Here is an 18,932-nt window from a genome sequence, read left to right on the forward strand (position 1 = left end):
TTTTTTCTTTCTCTTCTCTTTCCCCCCCCCCCCCCCCCCCCGATGAGTATACTGATGAGTATAAGAAGATTGTTGAGCTCTTCCATCAAACAATGGTAGGATTTAATCTGAAGAGCTTTGAGAGGGTGCAAAACTGGGATTTATGGGAAGTTTATCAGTGGTATGTTTCATGTTTGTTCTTGAGAGAGTCGGATGTATTAATGTCACAATTGCCTGGCTCAAGGCAAGTAGCATGAGGCCACATATGGATAAAGTCAGAACTGCTAATAAATAAGACATATTAAACCAATGGCAAAACAAAATGAAAATAGACTCCAAAGGAGTATGTATCAAAACAGGGACAAGAGCATTTTTATTCCCAGCAGTCAGGTAACTTCTTAATTCTACCCCATACAACAAAGAAATAAAGAAAAACATGAAGCAGAACCAAACAGGGTTATGATAGTTACAGCCAGGATGATACTACTGCGCAATGCATTTCGGCCTATACCCAATGTGACGTGGGGAGGCTTAGCAGGATGCGAAGAGGAGCCGTGATAGACACAGAAGACAACGTAGTTCTAAGGCCATCGGGGAATCAAACACTGACAATACTAACGTTTACACAAAGGACTTATATACGTTCACATTAACAACACAACGAGGAGCAGGTGTGAAACACATGGGGGCGTGGCCACACTGACACACACACACACACACACACACACACACACACACAAGGGTAGACGTTTGGGGGGAGAGGCCTTACTGTGACACGAAAGCCCCTGTCCTTTTGATGTCAGAATTAATAGTGCCTTTAAACTGGCTCTAATAAATGTGATATGCTGCAGCACAGTAAAGCTTAAAATGACTCAACAGGAAAGGTACAGTTTGGTTGTGTATCTGTAAATTTACAAGTTTTAAAAATACCACTCATTTCACCGTGCCGCTACTACATTTTGTGCTTACGTGATGCTCTCAGGTGATCCATTCAGCTTCACTGCACACAAGAGCAACACAGTCTGACAGCTAAACTCAGATGATTTAACAGTGTAGGTTTAACAAAAATTGATGATACTTGGTGGAATTTTAAGTTAGTGACGTGTCCAAATTTATCCAAAGATTTCTTATATAGTTATCTTGGCAAATTGCAGTCATCTAGCATTTATGCATGGTTTGATGGTATTTTGATGCCTTTAGAAGTGTCCACACAAAGTGCCCTGCTGAAACACCTCAGCACCTGCCCTTGTCAAAGTCACTGGTACCATGCTCCAGGTTGTTTTGCTGCGTTACTTATTCTCCACATTTCCAACAATACAGTATAATCTCAATGGGCCTATGTTAAATTTATGAAATTAAGGATTTCTCATTCTTACAGGCAAGGTGATGTGATATGAAAGAGAACAGGGAAGGAAAATGAGATACTTTTGTTTCATGGCTCTGAGTCCAAACACACTGATGCCATCTGCTAGCAGAACTTTGACTGGAGGATCTGTGGAGTTCATGGTACAACTTATGGGAAAGGTGGGCTCAAAATTCTAGTCTAAAAGAATACTTTATTCAACCTATAAAACAGATGCTTTAGGACAGGACCACACTGTTTATTGTTTCCCTTGTTTTCCCACATCTGATTCAATTTTTTTCTGATATTTTCTGCTCAAACAAGACTAGAGTTGGAGAAGCCTACTTTATAATGTTTTAATATGTTTTAAGAAAACATAAAATATTTAATAAGATAGCAATGAGTGATTAATCAACAGTGTAATTATTTAGTTTTTTTGTTAACAATTGTGTTGAACTCTCACAATAGTGTACTATATAATGGAGATGAATGCTACAGACAGTGTTAACCAAAACTGTGTCAGCGGATACTGCTGTTTTAGATCTTATCAGACTTAAGAAAGATGGGGGGAAAACCAGACAATATTTGTGTACAGGAATTAGAAGAGCGAACAGACAACACAGGCAAGAATGACCGGCACACGAGATGGGGGGGAACAAGGTTTAAATAGAAACACTAACGAAGGACAAACAAGGAACAGCTGGAGCTAAAGGGCAGGAGACAGGGAACCATGGAAACAGATGATAGCAGGAAAATGAGGAGGTGCTTCAGGTAGCCAGGGAAATGGGGACTGCTCCAGTATGAGAGCATGACACATCCACATGTTTATATACCTACAAGCATGATGTGAACGATAAGGTTCAGGTGTGAGATAATAAGGGGGTTGTGGTGACAAGAAAGGAGGTAGTCATACTGTACACAGTCAAGAATAAACTCCCATTGCACATGGCAGGCCATACCACATGATCATTGTGATGGGGACAACCCTAACAACACATACATACATATAAATATGTATATTGTTACAGGAAGTTATTTTGCCAGGGATGCCAAGTACTCCCACAGCTACACTAACAAGCCTGGGACGCGGTGTATGTTTCTTTGCCGGGTACTGGTAGGAGAGTACACTACTGGACATTCCAGCTTCCTCCACCCTCCCCTGAAAGATGGAGAAGACAGCATCTTCTATGACAGCTGTGTAAATGACATTAACAACCCCTCCATATATGTTGTTTTTGAGAAGCATCAGGTGTATCCAGAGTACTTAATTCAGTATGAAGACGGAACGGGGAGCATTGAACAGGTCCTCCCCAATGAGTTCGCATCAATGAGTCTTGTTAGTTCAGCTGATCTGACTTTATCCAACCAACTCTCTACCAACTCATCATCCCTAGACAACATTAGTGGAGAGAATGTAAAAGCAAAGGGTCCAACTCTGATTACTTTCACTTCTCCTCCATTTGTCCAAATTGTTCCTCAATATGTGGTCTCTCCACATTTCTTTACACATGTAAAGAAAAAATCCTCCAGCAGAGCCCACTAAACACCACTCTCTCATTACTCCAAGTCTGCCTCAGTCAGAAAAACTACAAACAGCAAGATAGCAAAGCCACAAAACCAGAAAAAGTCCCATGAAAAACTTACTAGTCCACTGACTGTTTTCTGTTTACTCCGGTCATATATTATTTTACCCTCAGTGTTACCCCTCTGTTTGTTTTGCCCTTTGTGTTTGTATTTCCCTCATTTAATAAACCGCCTCCTGTGTTTGCGTTCTACCTCTTGCCCCATTCCTACTGGAATCGTAACACTCACAAAGTCCTCTCACTAGTCTTCAGAGGTTTACCAGGTGACTTTAAACTTCATAACACTTAGGCCAAGCATCTGAAATGTGTAATTCCAACAGAGAATAAAATGTCTACCCTGGATTACCTCCAAACACAACAAAGGAAAAAGTGCAAACAAAAAACGTCACAAGATTTGCACATTACCATTACTATAGGCATGTATATGCATTTTAGGATATACAGGGTATAGAATATTTGTATATGATTTTTGTATTCAAGATGGAGTTGTATAAGATATAGTTGTATATGTGCAGGTTTAGATGTATCAGTGGCAAGGCATGTTCAATTCAAGATTATAAAATGTCCAGGATTTATTGTATCATACACAAGTGAGTATGCAGGTGAATCTGCTGGTATACAGTGCAGTGAGCTATGTAGTTACAATTCTAATAAATAAAGTGCAGTGTGTGTGTGTGTGTGTGTGTGTGTGTGTGTGTGTGTGTGTGTGTGTGTGTGTGTGTGTGTGTGTGTGTGTGTGTGTGTGGATTGTTGATAGAAAATTGCTGGACTGCTACTTGCTGTTCAGCAGACTGATGGCATGGGGGAAGAAACTGTTTGGCTGGTTCTGGAGTTTATGCCTCTGTATCTCTTGCTGTTTGGTAGTTGCAGTGGCTTGATTGAGTGAAGTTCTTGTTAGTCCTCCTGGTCTTCCTCAGGCAGCAGGATGGTGTATAATTCCAGGAGATTTGTGAGCTGAACCCCAGTGATGTCCAGGGCTGTCTGCTTCACCTTCTGCAGGGCTTTCCATTCAAGACCAGTGCAATTGCTGTAACAGATGATAAAGCAACCAGTGAAAATACTCTCCACAGTACAGATGTAAAATGTCCCGAGATGTGGGGATTCAGTCTGAACCTCCCGAGCCATCTGAGGTAGAGGAGGTGCTGTTGTGCCTTCTTCAGTACACATATGGTGTGTTCCATCCATGTATGTTCCATTGTCATGTGAACACAAAGGAACATGAAGCTATTGTCCCTCTTTGCAGTGGCCCCATTCATTGTGATAAGGGTGTGATAAGGGTCTTTTGCTTCCTGAAGTCAACTATTAGCCCCTTGGGCTTGTTGGCATTTAAAGAAAGGTTGTTTTCCTGGCACCAGTGTGTCAGGACTTCTTCTTTGCAGGCTGCCTCATCATTGTAATAGATTAGGCCCATTATCGTAGTGTCATCTGTGAATTTATTGATGATATTGGAGCTGTGCTTCACTGTGCAGTCAGGAAGTACAGGAGAGGGCTGAGCACACAACCCAATTTCGGTTTGGGCCAGTCTATAATGGCCTGCACCTTATATGTGTCCATGTCTATGCCCTCTGATGTGATATTGTACCCCAAGCAATGAAACTTGAACGTGGTGGAAGAGACACTTCTCAGCTTTAGCATACAATTTGTTCCAAAGCAGTGTTTTCATGACAATGCATTTAGATTATGTGTTCATTCAATCTGCTGGAGTAAATCAAATTATCATTGATGTAAACTAGAACATAATGGTTGATCATGTCTCTTAATACATCAGTTATAAATGACTGGAATGCGGATGGTGAGACTGAGCACCCATTCAGCAACACATACTCGAAGTGTCCTCAGGTGGTGTTGAACACTTTTTCACACACAAAAAAAAAGCTTTGGCTGTATTCTGAATCAGACTGTACTGTGGAGGTTGAGTTTGGTGAATATTGTAGCCTTAATTGTTCTAATGAGCCTGGGACCATAGGTAGAGGATAATGATACCAGAAGCTTTTTAATCTTCCTATAATCTATACAAGGCAAAAGACCTCTATATGAGGCCAGGGGGTAGAGTGAATGAATGAACCACCTTTCTCAGAACCCAAAGACTTTACAGCTTTTACATTCAGTCACCACACCAGTGTGGAGCAGCAGCAGCCAACTGTGCACAGCGTATTCTCAACCTTAAACCACAACCCCATTGAGGGACTGCATCAGGCACAGGAAGGGGAAAGAGAACAGTGCATCCAAGACAATACACCATCCATCACAAGGCATGCAGGCATACAGTCATTCTTGCACTCACACCAGGAAAAAGGGTAGCCCATTTTTATCTACCTGCCTTGTTTGGACTGTGGAAGGAAGACAGAGACCATGGAGAAAACCTTCACAGAGAGAGAGAACATAAAAATTCCACCCAGTTAGGAACACAAACCCAAGACCCTGGCACTGAGTGGGAAACATGCTAACCACCAAACCACCATGCTGCCCAAAGACAAATAAAGCCCTCCTCTAGCACCTCTATCAAAGTACACCTCTATAGTACAGGTCTCAGCCTCTGAGAGGGACTATACTTGTGCCTGTGGTGGAAGGACTCCTGTTCTGAGATCAAACACACAGACATCAGGTCAGTGCGGAGGGAGTTGGGAGACCTTTATCATACTAAAAACAACACGATAATCATGATAAACTGAGGGGTCTGAGGACAGATCAGGTACAGAACGGCTTTCTACTGAGGTAGAGAAACAGGGGTAGCTAAGACACCTGGAGAACCAGGAGGTTTTGTCATTTTTGGAGCAGGGAGTGATGGAGTCATGTTTATGCAACCAGGGCAAACCTAATATGATTCAATATATTACAGTTTGAGTGAGATAAAGGAACAATTGCTCATGGTATGTTGCTCTGAAGGTGAGCTGTGTAAACAAAAGTGATGGAGAATAACTGGTATGGCCCACTTACTGCCATATAGGCACAAATTCTGGGTTTGCATGCCTCTCTTAGGGAGTCAAGTGGGGTGGCCAGATGCACTGGCTTGGGAGAAGGATGAGGCTGGGAAGCTGGGAAGACCAGTGACCTGGAGCACAGATGGGAGGTTGGAGGTGGAGCAGAAGACCTACGAGTATTAGAGTTACTATTTCACTTCTGGCCTTTGATATATCAGAAATTATCTCAAATGCTGTTTTTTTTGTCCCAATTCTGTTTCTCTCTCCTGTCTAACTGACACTGTTAGATATATGAAACCTACCTACTCTCCTGTAGACATTGTTCCTTCACATGTTCTTAAAGAACTATGGGATGTCCTTACCTTTAACATCATAATGTTAACTATTTATTTAACATTGTAATGTTAACTGTTTAGTTTATTTAGTGACAATCTTGTTTCAAACACACTGTTATCTGCTCTGCTAAAAAGCCTAATTTGGACCAATCTATAAAACTAATTTGGACCACAAATCCAAGAACTCAGTCTGCATGTTCCAGATATAAATGTTTGTTCAGTTCCCTTTATTGTGCGGTATTGCCTTTGACCTGTAAGTATGCTAAGTGGATTCTCTGGTGTGTTTGCACTGTTTTTGACCCTGCCTGTTTCGTGGATTATGCTTTTTTGTATAAATATGGATGCAGTAACATATCTGTACTGGTGCTTCTTGATCTTAGTGCTGCATTTGACACTGTCAATGATAATATTCTCTTGGACAGATGGGCAAATTTTGTAAGGCTCTCTGGATGATGTAAAAATTCATTTTCCCCAAATGCCTACAGTTCTATTAACACCTTCCATTGTCTAGGGCTAGTTAACAACTGGATAAGAGGAATATTTTATTATAAAAATCTTACATAAATACTAGGCACATGGATGACACGAGGGTAGGATGGAAAGAAAATCTAAACATGGGACCACGTGGTGATCACTACGGCACAGGGGAGGGCACCATTATTTTTGCACTTTAATTATTTTTTTTTATTTCTTTTATTTCAGTTTTGTAGCCAGTTTTGTTAGCTCAGTTCCAAACTTTCTCAAATTTTGCCATTTTGTCTGAAGGGAGCTCCAGCTCAGGTTCCATTGTCTCTGCTCCACTATCCGTGGTTTCAGCTTCCCAAGACTAGATTTAATGGATCTACAGGAAATTGGCCTAATATAATTTATTTTCAGTTTAATCTGTGCACTGTTTCACTGTTGTTAATGTTGTAAGTTGTGATCCCACTGGAAGCCAAGAATTGATCTTCTCGCTCCTCTTTCACTAAGTGGTACCATGCAGCCATGACTGTGTCTGAGATAATGTGATCAAAATCAAATATATTCCCACTCCCATGTTTGTGAAATTACTGCAGAGAGATAATGCTAGTTTTATTCAAGATCATGCTCAAAATAGAAATAAGATAAAATAGACTTCAGAACAACATTTGCTTTAAAAAGGCACTTTCATTTTTCAGTTATTAATTCACATCAATTCAAATGTATTTGTATAGTACTTTTTACAACACATTGACACAAAGCAGCTTTACAGAAATCACATATACAGAGAATCCGCATCCCCTATTGAGCAAGCCAAGGTGACAGTGGTAAAAAACAAACTCCCTGGAGCATAAAGAACCACTTTCATAGATAGGAATTAGGCCTAGGCTTGGACTAAAGTGTAGTGCAAATGATGAATGAGCATTTGAACTTTCTTTTTCTGTAGATTTTAGTATAGATTTAATCTGGCTGTATGGAAGTGACCATTAGATTTATTTTTGGGCGGGCTATTTTTTATGTGAATTAACTATCTGAAATTAATTTCTTTTGAGCACTATAAGCACATAAAAAGTCTGTCTGTCTGTCTGTCTGTCTGTCTGTGTGTGTGTGTGTGTGGGCGGGGGGTGTCTATTCAAAAAGTTATAAATAAAATCAATGCAGCTCTTATGAAATTCCATTCAGTTTTGCACGAGTTCAATAATGTGTTATCCAGTCCCATTACATTTTCAGTGCATCACTCAGAGTGGATTCCAGACTGCTTTGAAAACTAGGTGCTATAATTACAGTGCTATGGTAATACCATATTTAATAATAAGACATATGATAATCGTAATGATTATGTCTAAGTTATCTATGACAGATTATACTGTTCTGCATGGCTTTGGGAGATGAATGTGTTCAACTATATAGTAACCACATATTCTCGTTGTGCTTTGCAAATGCTCCACCTCCTCCCAGCTGATTAGATCTCAATGGCTGACATCTGGCTCTGTTAAACTTGTAAATAAGGCCTGGAACTGTCAGGTGTGTGTAACAGTCAGGTGTGTATAACAGACCACATGTGTGCTGACCACTTTTTGTGTTTTGTGATGCAAATCCATGACCTGAAACTTGTCCTATTAGACCAGGAATAATATAGATTATCTTCACAGATTAAGGTGCCAACACCTTTTGGGAATTATGAATGTTTAAGAATACAGTGCTCTACATTAGCACTATATGCTGAGAGAATTAACACATTCAGTCTTCTCTTTGCATATTTAATAGCATAATATTTTGAGTATTTATTTAAGGGATAGCTTTATTAGTTATACATTGTATCGCTGTGTAATGAGAAATGTTTTTCTTGTGCATTTTGTTTTAAATACCTAGTAACAAGGATTCTTTTCCATCATTTTTTGACCAGTGGTGTGATAAGAATAACCAAATAACCAGCCTTTCTTCACGAAATCTTTAAGAAATCAGTCGCTGGCAATTCCGTCCAACACTCTTAATTAAAGATTCTTTTTTCCCGTAATGGATGGTTGTTATATAGTTTAAATAATTGGCATGCTGTTAACAATAAGTTTCTATTTAGATTTAGATTCTTCAAATAAACCTTTGATCAGCAGGCTAATAACAATACCCTTCCTTCTGCGATGCGCATCTGCTAGTTTACCCACTGCTGCTACAGCTATAAAAGCTACACTCATAAAATATTAATTTTCAGCCTTATAAGGAAATGGTATGAGATGCTTTTTAAATTTCACCACCGACTCGACCAATAAGACCCGAGAGTGATAGCAGAACGAATGCAATGAGACGTTCACGTTCCCGGCATGCATTGTGAAACAGGGAGTTAGCTTGGCGAAAGCTGTAGCACGAATCATCCAAGTGTTGTGAGACGAGCGCAGGGCATCCCCCCACGAACACAGAAAACAGACCGGATAAACGCACCCTGAGGTAAAAGAAAAAACGTACAGATGCTGAATAATGATTTTGTATTTACCGCAATGCAGTTACCAGAGTATTCATAGGAAGAATTGGTCCCCGGTATTTTTTCTGTAGTGTCGTATTGCTTTTCTAAATAATGGAGCATTTAATTGCAAGCCCAGAGGATGTGGCTGTCATCCCAACCGCTCCTAGTTAGAATAAATGGCTATTTGTTGAAAGGAAAGAAATGTAATTTTCTTAAGATATATATATTCTGTAAGTTTATCTATTTTGTCGCAGACATTATGGTATTCTGTTCTTTTTGTATGCACTGTAAAAACGCCGTTGTGCTGCATCAATTCAGGGTGTCGCAAATAGGATAGTACTGAGGAAAGTCGGTGGGGGGAATTCCTTACCCTCCTTACCGGTTTTCCCCGACGGTACGCATCATATTCGCGTGTAATAAATGCAGCGTCTTAATATTCATAATTTCAAATATCTATAATATCGCTGGAGCACGCATAGTGAAGCACTGTTTGATTGTTCTCAATACTGATATGGAATGTCTTTCAGTACACTTGTTGAAAATGATTTTGCCTGGTGCAGCTTTCACCTGAGTGTGTCAATGCACCGCCGTATAGGACCCGGTACAGATCGTGGTCTCGGGTGGCACCACCGCTGCCCTTTTAATAAATAGGATTAGCTTGCTTTTTCCCTGTAGGTAAGGATTGCCAATAAGGGCCATAGCCAAATGAAAGGCACTAAGAAGACTGGGGTCAGGGCTATTGGTAGCTTGCTCCCAGTGCAGACATCATACGTGATTTAGGTTAACAACATCTTGAAATTAATAATATTATTTGAGAGGAAGGAGTGATATGATAGTCTTCAATTCCTACACGTGGCAACTGCCTGGCATCTGCAAACAGCTTTCTTTAGGTTAGTCAAAATTATGGCACTCTGTATTGACATAGTTTACCTAAAAAGGTAGGTATCATTGAAGTCATTTGTATTTAAGTTAGGCTTCACTTTGTTTTAATGCTAAACATTAAAAGTCTTAACTTTTGTTTTAATTCTAAACATACACTTGTTTTGTGCTCCTGGAGTTTGTTTGTTATAATATATATATATATATATATATATATATATATATATATATATATATATATATATATATTCATAAGTATACATAAATATATGGAGAAGAACACCTGCCATATGCAAAAAATATGTTTCCTAAAGGCCAGGAAGAAAGGTGTGTGCTGTGCACTGCTCTCTACAGTTCCAGCATCTCTGTATTAGTTGTAAATTGCAAAGCCAACATGGCTTTTTGTCTGTCTGTGTCCAGATGAATGGCTTCATCAGTTCCTTTACACCTTTCTCATCCTGCTTCTACAATGGTAGCAGTAAAATGCTTTAAACTTGGAGTCATTTGATCCTTGAGACATTTTCACATTTCCAGAGCTTCTCTATTTTTAGCTCATGATGTTCTGACACACTGCAAAGCCGCATGTGTAATAATAGGAAAGACTTAATTCCACTATTCTACACATATGCGGTACCCTCCGTTTCACATATTATTTTGTTCAACTTCAGTTAACTTCATTATCCTAAAAGCCTTTTTCTATGCTGCACTTCTACACTGCTGTTTGGCTGGTGCCTTGTGTCTAATTTATTGGCAAACGTCTAAACATTGTGATGCATAGCATGCATCATGAATGTGTCCAAAAGGATGATGATGTTTTCTTTTTGTCATATTGTCTCTACTGTTAAGGTTACAGTGGCCTTACAGCACAGAATGTGCAGGTTTAAAAAAGACTACTAAGTGTCCCAAAACACTTCGCTGCCCCCAAATGTATGGGAAGCTTCCACAGATTCAGTTTAAAGATCAGTATGATATATCCAGATAGCTCAGTAGGATAGATCCACATTACTTGCATTTTTACCACTTGGCAGGTGCTCTTATCCATAGCAACTTACATGTTTATCAGTATGAGTGCTCCCTGGGGGTCAAACCCATGACTTTACATGTTTATCAGTTTGCCAGTGTGAGTTCAAACACATGACCTTGTGCTTCCTGCTTTACCAGGTAAGCTACAGGAGCTATCTGGTGTTAACTCTGCATTCTGTTATTAATCAGTGCTATTTTAAGCCCTTCAAAACCCTTGATGTGTTTAAGTAAAATGATAGTGCACAAATACCTCTATCCCTCTAATGAAATGTAGATGGCACTTTGGAGTAAGGAGAAAAATCAGAACAATTCATTCATTCATTCTTGAGGTCATATAAGCACTGAAAGTTGCATCCATCTGGTGGCTGAACACACAAGCTAGTTTTTCATCTCTGTGAAATCTAATTGCAATGATTGTTAGATGCTCAAAGTGCACTCCTAAGCGTGAAAGTGTATGAAAGGATAAAAACTTCCAGTGCATGCACGAACACGCAAGGCTGTTAAAAATAATTGCCGATAGTGACAATAATCGCTGATAACGGATGGTGTTGATGGCATAAGTCATATTCTGATATGTTTTATCTGATGTGATTACTTTAGGGTGGTGTTAAAAAATTATTTCAAGCTGGATGTTGGATGTTTGTGTTGTCCAAGTGTTTTGTAATAGGAATATGAAAATGCAAATGCTTAGCCTGTAGGTTTCTAACCTTCTTTCTGCATGTGATAATGCTTTAGCACCCCACTGACTAACTGCTTTGTTCTTTGGGTTCCTTGATTGTGTTCTCAGAACATAGCCCCTATTTGATGACATTGTTCATGTAAAAACAATTATGAATGCATCATGCACTATAATCACACTGAATGTGATGTCGCCGACATCAGTTGAGAGCCTGTGAGTTTACAATTGGGAACAGCTTAATGTTGGTTGCATTGCAGAAGCATTTGTGAGAAATCTCACTGGCACTGTGTGATTCTTAGGCGTGTGACAATGCCACTTCAGACTGTGAGGTTCCGGGGTACATGCTGCAATCAAGCTGGAGCAGCTTAAAGGACTAGTTTGAAAGAAAAAAAAAATGTTCCGTTTACATTAAGCATAGTCCATCATCCAAGACATGTTTTTTGTCTATATTTTTCTTTTGCTTCTGGACTCAGTGTAGCTAACAAGGAAGGAAAGCTACCCACCAATTAGCGTCATGCAGACAGCATCGTGAAATCATTAAACTTTTGCCTCAAAAGACATTATTTGTCAAAGCAATTCCATTTATACATAAACTGCTATTTAATGAACTAGTAGAGGAGCAATAAACCTCAGTACATTAAGTATGTTTGAAGAGAAGTTGTCAGTACAGCAATGTCTATGCTTAATCTATGCAGTTGTCAGCTGCAGGACTGATGTGAGCAGGTTCTCAGCTAGCAGGGGCAGCTATGCTACCTTATGTGAATGCAGGCACAGAATGCATGTTGATATTACTTGCCTTTGCCTGTTGTATATCTCCCACTGAACAGTGCCTCTTTTAAAGTGCTCTGCATTATTCAGTTGGTAGTGCGTGATGTCCACAGCTCGATTTAATTGATTTCTATTGAATGAGTTTTGATTGATTCACCAGCTAACATTCAGAGCAGTGTTGAGTGAGATTGCCTCAGAAAGTGAGGAGGAGCTGCCAAAAGCACATCGCTCACAGCAGAAGTCATTTTTGTCAAAAGGGTCACAGAATCATGGCTAATTTCACAATAGTGCCTATAGCATAAGACCAATATTAATTTCATAATAAGATGTGATTTCGTAAAATGTCTGCTGCAGTGGAACAAGGTCAAATTCATTTGCAGTGAAACTTAAGTCTAATTTGAAAACAAATTAGACCTTTGTATTGCTGTGTGGTCATTGAAAGTAAAGTGGCTGCTGACCTCTTTTACAGATACTCTCCTTTAGATCCTCATGGGCTCAAACATGACTTTTCATCCAATATCAGTGTGATGGCTTTGGCCTTCTCATGTTAAAGAAGCCAGGTGTCGTGTTCACAAACTGAATCCTGGAAAAACAAACATCAGATCTATGGTATAATAAGACACGTACTGAAGTTACTCCAAATCATTGCCCATTTTTAACTGGTCACAAGAAATAAACACATTGTCAAAACTGGGTACTTGACCATCTAAGGAGCCCATGTCTAAAGCATTTTTCTCTCTGGAGGAAAAAACAAAATTATGATTTTATTTTCAGAGTTTAGATGAAAACTTGAAATGAGTCAAAAGGCATTGGGTAATTATTTCATTTCAGATTTTCTATAGAGTCATGCATTATTAGCAATTACACAACACATTGTGGTATGTCTTTGTGAATGAGACTGTCATCCCTGAAGGAGAGGATAGTGTGACAGAGCTCACCACTCAGAAGGTGTGTGTTCTGGCAGACATGCCAGTAAGCTGAGTCTTTGGTCTGGTGTTTAAAGCACAAGTTTACCGCATGGTAGGGTTTGAGGCTGGACGTGGTTGCATTATGTGAAGCACAACCTCCAGGTGAGGAAGATGGGTGTGATCCTTGATGACCCATAAATACAGTAAATAGACTAAATACAGTATAGTCGATCCACAGTGTTTTGAAGACCAACTGCTAACATTTGTTTGTAGCGTTTGGCTTATTTTCATGACAAATAAGTCAACCTTGGCGCCTACCTTGGCGCCTATTACCACGTTCACATCAGCTCTGCTTCTTCCCCTCCTCTGTCCAGTGGTGCCTCTCCTCCCCTTAACACCACTGCTGTGTTTGTTGGTGTTTCCACAGCTTAGCGTCGCTAAGCCATCTCTTTGCTGTCAGTAAATGAGAGAATGGAAGCTGGCAAGTAAGGCCACATGAAGACCCACAGCCCTCACCCAGGGACCCAGTACGACATGATGGTTAATTTAATAACCCCTTACACAAATGACACATCCTGCTTCTACTTTCTCCTTCTTAATTGTCAGTAGCACTCTGGTGTCTGATGCTACCCCAAGCAATGGCGCACCACCCCCCAAAAAATGCTTATCGTTATGTGTGTGGTTCCTGTGCTGCTGGGAATTAATCAGTTAGCAACACGTATACAAACATTAGTGCAACTGTTTGTTATGGACCATTGGCGCTCCAATGCTCTGTCACACTATTGTAAAAGAAAAGCTGAAGGTGAGTGATGCTGGCAAGACATGCCAGCCTCCATGAGTCAGCGAAGTCCCATCGGTCCTGTGTTTATGGTGCAGTTTTTTAATCCCCAACAAGGGTTTCTTCCTCTGAATGTGCACTGTAGTGCCAGCGCTCCAGTTTACATCTCCCCCAATCCCCCTGCTTACGCGACTGCTCCATCACTTAGATCACACAACATCATTCACTTTCATCACCTGCCACACAGGGCAGCACCGCAACAATTAGCTCCATATCTTAAATGCCTTTATCTTCCTTTTTCAGCTCCCCACAGCTAGCTAGTCCTTTCTACTTCTAGCCTGTTTCAAAGTGCCATAACCATCCTCCTGCCCTAGGCATACTGGGCTTCTCTTTTTTGCCTCTCTTCCTTTCTCCCTACCCTTTGTGCAAAGCCTCGGTGGAATGGTGATAGTGTAATGCTCATTAGCACAGTGTGCTGCAGAGCCTCCATCCCTTCCCTGTTGCTGCTTATTCTGAGATGTGGATGAAAGCTACAAATCTTACGCGCCATGCCTCGCTTCTGCCGAAATGACTAATTATGTAACCACCATTTATGTCTTGTTTTGGTATTTGTTCAGTCTCTCTTTCAGACCTTATCCATCTTCCTTCCCCTTAAAGTACAAATTAATTTATTGCAGCTATAATGCTATAAGAGGTTGTACCAAATAGCTTCCCAGGCTTCCATGTGTTCGATAATTCTCTGGTGTGATACATATTCCTTCTTTTCTTTTTGTGTTTACAGAAGCAAAGATTAGAAAAAAAAAATTATATATATATATGGAAACTGTGTACAATTTTGAATATCTCTCTCTCTCTCTCTCTCTCTCTGTCTCTCTCTCTCTCTCTCTCTCTCTCTCTATATATATATATATATATATATATATATATATATATATATATATATACATACACATACACACACATAGAGAGAGAGCGAAAGAGAGAGATTCAAAAATATAGTAATGTACACAGAGTTTCCAGAGAAACAAAATAACTGGCACAAAAGGATCAATTCTCATCACTCATTCCTCATGCATCGCTGTGGGATTTGTCTACTGTATTACTTGTAAGAGATATATTAATTCTATAATAATAATAATAATAATAATAGTTATCAGGAACTATAAGATGTCTGTTTTGATAAGCTAGTATCCTGTATTGTAAATATGTCTGGCATTTCTAACAATCCAAACTGCTTGAAAATCGAGCAAACAAATCCAAAACACATCTGATTCACAAGGAGGACATATATTATGATAAACAACGGCTAAGTGGTTGACGAAACTTTGCAAATATTGATAGAAAACACAGGGCATATATACAAGAGAAAATGAGGACTAACACGAGACAGGTAATTACAATAACAGGTGGAGAGACTAACAAGGGGTGAAAGCAAAAGAAACCAAAAGAAGGAAGCATGAGGAAACAAAACCAGGAAGTAAACAAAGCAGATGGCATCACTGTGGGAATCACGACTCCAGGGAGGGCGAATGTGACAATAGGACCCCCTCATCCTCCCGTAATTTCCACCTCATTCATTGATATTGGTACACATCCTGGTACACACTGGACCATTCATAAATTCAGAGCACTTTTAGATGTTTTAGATAATGCAGAAAAATACTTAATGCAGTGTTTGAATGGATGTTTAATAGCCTATGATAGTTCAAACTTTAGGTTTGTTGTTTGCGTTTTAATAACTGTTTAGATGAACAGTTTAGATAAGCTCTTATAATTAACTCTTACAATGAACTCTTCCAATAGCCTACAATTCTAACTTATTTGTTAGAATTGCTTGTTGTGGCCTCAAGCCTAACCTAATATATATATGGCCTGACATAATATGTATATGTATATGTAATGTGTGTGTGTGTGTGTGTGTGTGTGTGTGTGTGTGTGTGTGTGTGTGTGTGTATATATATATGAATAGAGCTGTTGCTCTTCCACCTTTAGAAGAGCCAGTTAAGATGCTTTGGGCATCTGATGAGGATGCCCCTGGCCGCCTCCTGCTGGAGGTACACTACACCTGGCCAGCTGGGAGGAGGCCTCAGGGTAGACCCAGGACCCGGCTGGCCTGGCATTGCCTGGGCATGCTCCAGGGAGAGTTGGAGGAAGGGGTTGACAGAGGCACCTGGGCTCCACTGCTTTCACTATTTCCACCATGACTAATAGACTACACGTCATAGCAGATGATAAAGAAAGTTTCTTGTTTTCATTTTAACTAATCAAAACTGAACACTGACCCATTTGTTAATCATTTGGGAAGTAGAACTCTCTACTCCTTCCAAATACAATGCTCTATTTTTCGTATTTGAGAGTCAGGGTGGATTTATAGTAAGATCACATTTTACATGCCTCCATTTAACTAATCAAACCCAGAAACATAACATACTGTGAACAGATAATGGTACTAACATAGGTAATAGATAGTGAACTTGCTTTGTGATTGTTTGCACCACAGAATAGTGTGACTTGTGTATAGCCCATATCAGGCTGTGATTCTACAGTTGAGTAGACATATCCATTATTATTTGGAAAATTAAATCACATCCTGTCAAGTAACTCACTGCTTAAGTTGTTTTTTCATCAGAAGACTTTCTTATTCTTTTTCCAAGTCATTATTTAGATGACCTCTTTTACTTTTCTTTGAGTCATTATTTTAACTTAACAGTACTTGAGGTTGAACATAATTTTTGGCTTCTCTACCCATCTCTGGCTAATGACAGACTACCTGCTTCAAGTAGTAGACAAAATATAGAAATAACAGTATATATACAGACATACTAGTGATGAGGAGGCTTTTCTTTTGTCTTCAGAAAAGCTTCAACCCTTCTTGGAACAGGCACTTTCCGTATGCTGCCACGATGAACATTTTGGAACAGACAGTGTGAGATAAAGACAACCTTTGCTTTTTTCACATGAAAAAAAAACAGTTTAAAAGATTGCCTGCAAAAAGGGACACTATGCAAGCAAGCAACAAATATTTTTTTGCTCCTACATGGATGGCCTTTCAGCATCAGTGGCAAAGAGTAAGGAGAAAGCTCTCTGTAATCTGTGTGCTGGAAATATTCCTTCCTTTGTACACTAGTAGGTCAGGCATGGAGTGGCTGTATATTTTAAGACATGTGGGCAACTATGTCTTTTCAACAGACAGGCAAATGCAATATATATATATATATATATATATATATATATATATATATATATATATATATATATATATATATATATAGTATGTATTGTATGGATAGTATGGACGCAGTGCTCAAAATGTTACTTCATCTCTCTTTGACAGCCAATAGAGTACCTTTTCTCCAGTCTCTACAATTCAATACAAAACTACGTTTTATAAATAGCATAGTTTAGATATACAATAAGTGTTCTCTCTGCAGTTTTTGAGATTTGTGAGTATCATTTTTTCCCTATCCCACTGACCAGCATTTAGTTTATTACAATGCTTAAAACAAATGTTGCCTTCAAATTTTCCGTTTCAACCATTTTAATAAGTTGTTACACTTTTAGTGTGTTGGTGTAGTCATTCACTTTCTTCACAGAAATTGAAGTTCACTCCATTTGAAGTATATAGCTAGAACTTAAAGATATCCAGCTAAGCTCTTTAGCTGATACTCACTCTGCTTGGTGGTGCATTTTAAGGGGGCAAAGGCACCCAATGTTATATGAGCTTAAAAATAGAAAAGTATCACACTAATGTGTCTTTCAGTGAGGATCTTTGGTTCTTTGAAAGCTATTAAACCTCAGTGCTGTATCTACACTTCAGCAGTTTAGGTAATTAGGAAGTAATTGATTTGAATGCCCACATATGTTAACCCCTGTGGCAACACATTTAACTTCACTCACTACCTGTTTCTCCATCTATGCAAGTTTGATTACAATATTTTGGGTAATATAATTTTCGTTATTATTTGGGTAATATAATTTTCGTAAGTATGTTACTATTATAAGTTATAAGTAAGTACGTTGAGATGTACGTAGATGTAGTCAGATGAATGTACTTAGTTGTATTTGACTACAGAGATTTCCATTAACCAATCCCTTTTCTCTGTTTTGGGTGGCTGTCGCTAACCCCTTTCTTTTAGATATTTCTTTACTTAAGAGCATTCTAATTCATTTCATGTTTCTGTTCCTGCTTCCTGTTTGCCATGAATTGCTTTCCTCCATTTGCTAAGTGTGATAAGACCCTTTCAGACAGTATATCTGAACGCTGCAGTGTCTTTGTATTTCAGTGCAGTGCTGTATTTTAGTGCAGTGTAACTTCCAAGGGGCTTAAGTAAATAGAAAAATAAAGATAAAAACTACTTCTTTGTGTTTTGTGTTGGAGCAGTACAAAATTTACAGTAAAACAGAAGGTTACGTGTTTCTCCATGATATAAAATATTTTGTTTGTAATTATAATGAACTGATGTCATTCCTGTCACTTACTGAATTCTAACAAGACTGGCATAGAGATTTTTATGTCTAGACAGATCTGTCTTGAAAGCTAAGTCTAAAGATTTTCCTGGTTAATTAAATGTTACATAAACGTTTTTTTTTGTTTGTTTGCTTGTGTTTTTTGTTTTTTTTAAAAAACAGATTAATTAAACCAGTCTTGGAACTGTATCACACCTATAAGTATGTTAAAAGAATCACATATGCCCTAGGTTATAAACAACTTAGTGTTTATTACTTATTAAATAAATGCATAGTATATAATTAGCAGATACATTTAAAAATAAAACTACTGTACCATCAGATATACATATACATTAATACATATATAGTAT

General features: G+C 38.9%; 1 protein-coding gene and 1 pseudogene across 2 annotated transcripts in view; both read left to right on the forward strand.

Annotated features, from left to right (window-relative positions):
- Positions 1 to 38: 38 nt before the first annotated feature.
- LOC145643311 (protein mono-ADP-ribosyltransferase PARP12-like) lies at positions 39 to 3,047 on the forward strand (annotated as a pseudogene). The gene is made up of 3 exons (XR_014123515.1): positions 39 to 160; positions 1,358 to 1,503; positions 2,350 to 3,047. The product of XR_014123515.1 is annotated as a protein mono-ADP-ribosyltransferase PARP12-like (transcript).
- A 5,899-nt stretch (positions 3,048 to 8,946) lies between these two features.
- syn3 (synapsin III) overlaps positions 8,947 to 18,932 on the forward strand; it is a 90,424-nt gene continuing 80,438 nt past the window's right edge. The window contains exon 1 of the mRNA XM_035535878.2: positions 8,947 to 9,061. The gene's annotated coding sequence lies outside the window, so the exon portion shown is untranslated. The remainder of the gene's footprint in view (positions 9,062 to 18,932) is intronic.

Source organism: Electrophorus electricus, chromosome 4, assembly GCF_041902795.1.
Source record: "Electrophorus electricus isolate QZ-2024a chromosome 4, ASM4190279v1, whole genome shotgun sequence".
NCBI lineage: Eukaryota > Metazoa > Chordata > Actinopteri > Gymnotiformes > Gymnotidae > Electrophorus > Electrophorus electricus.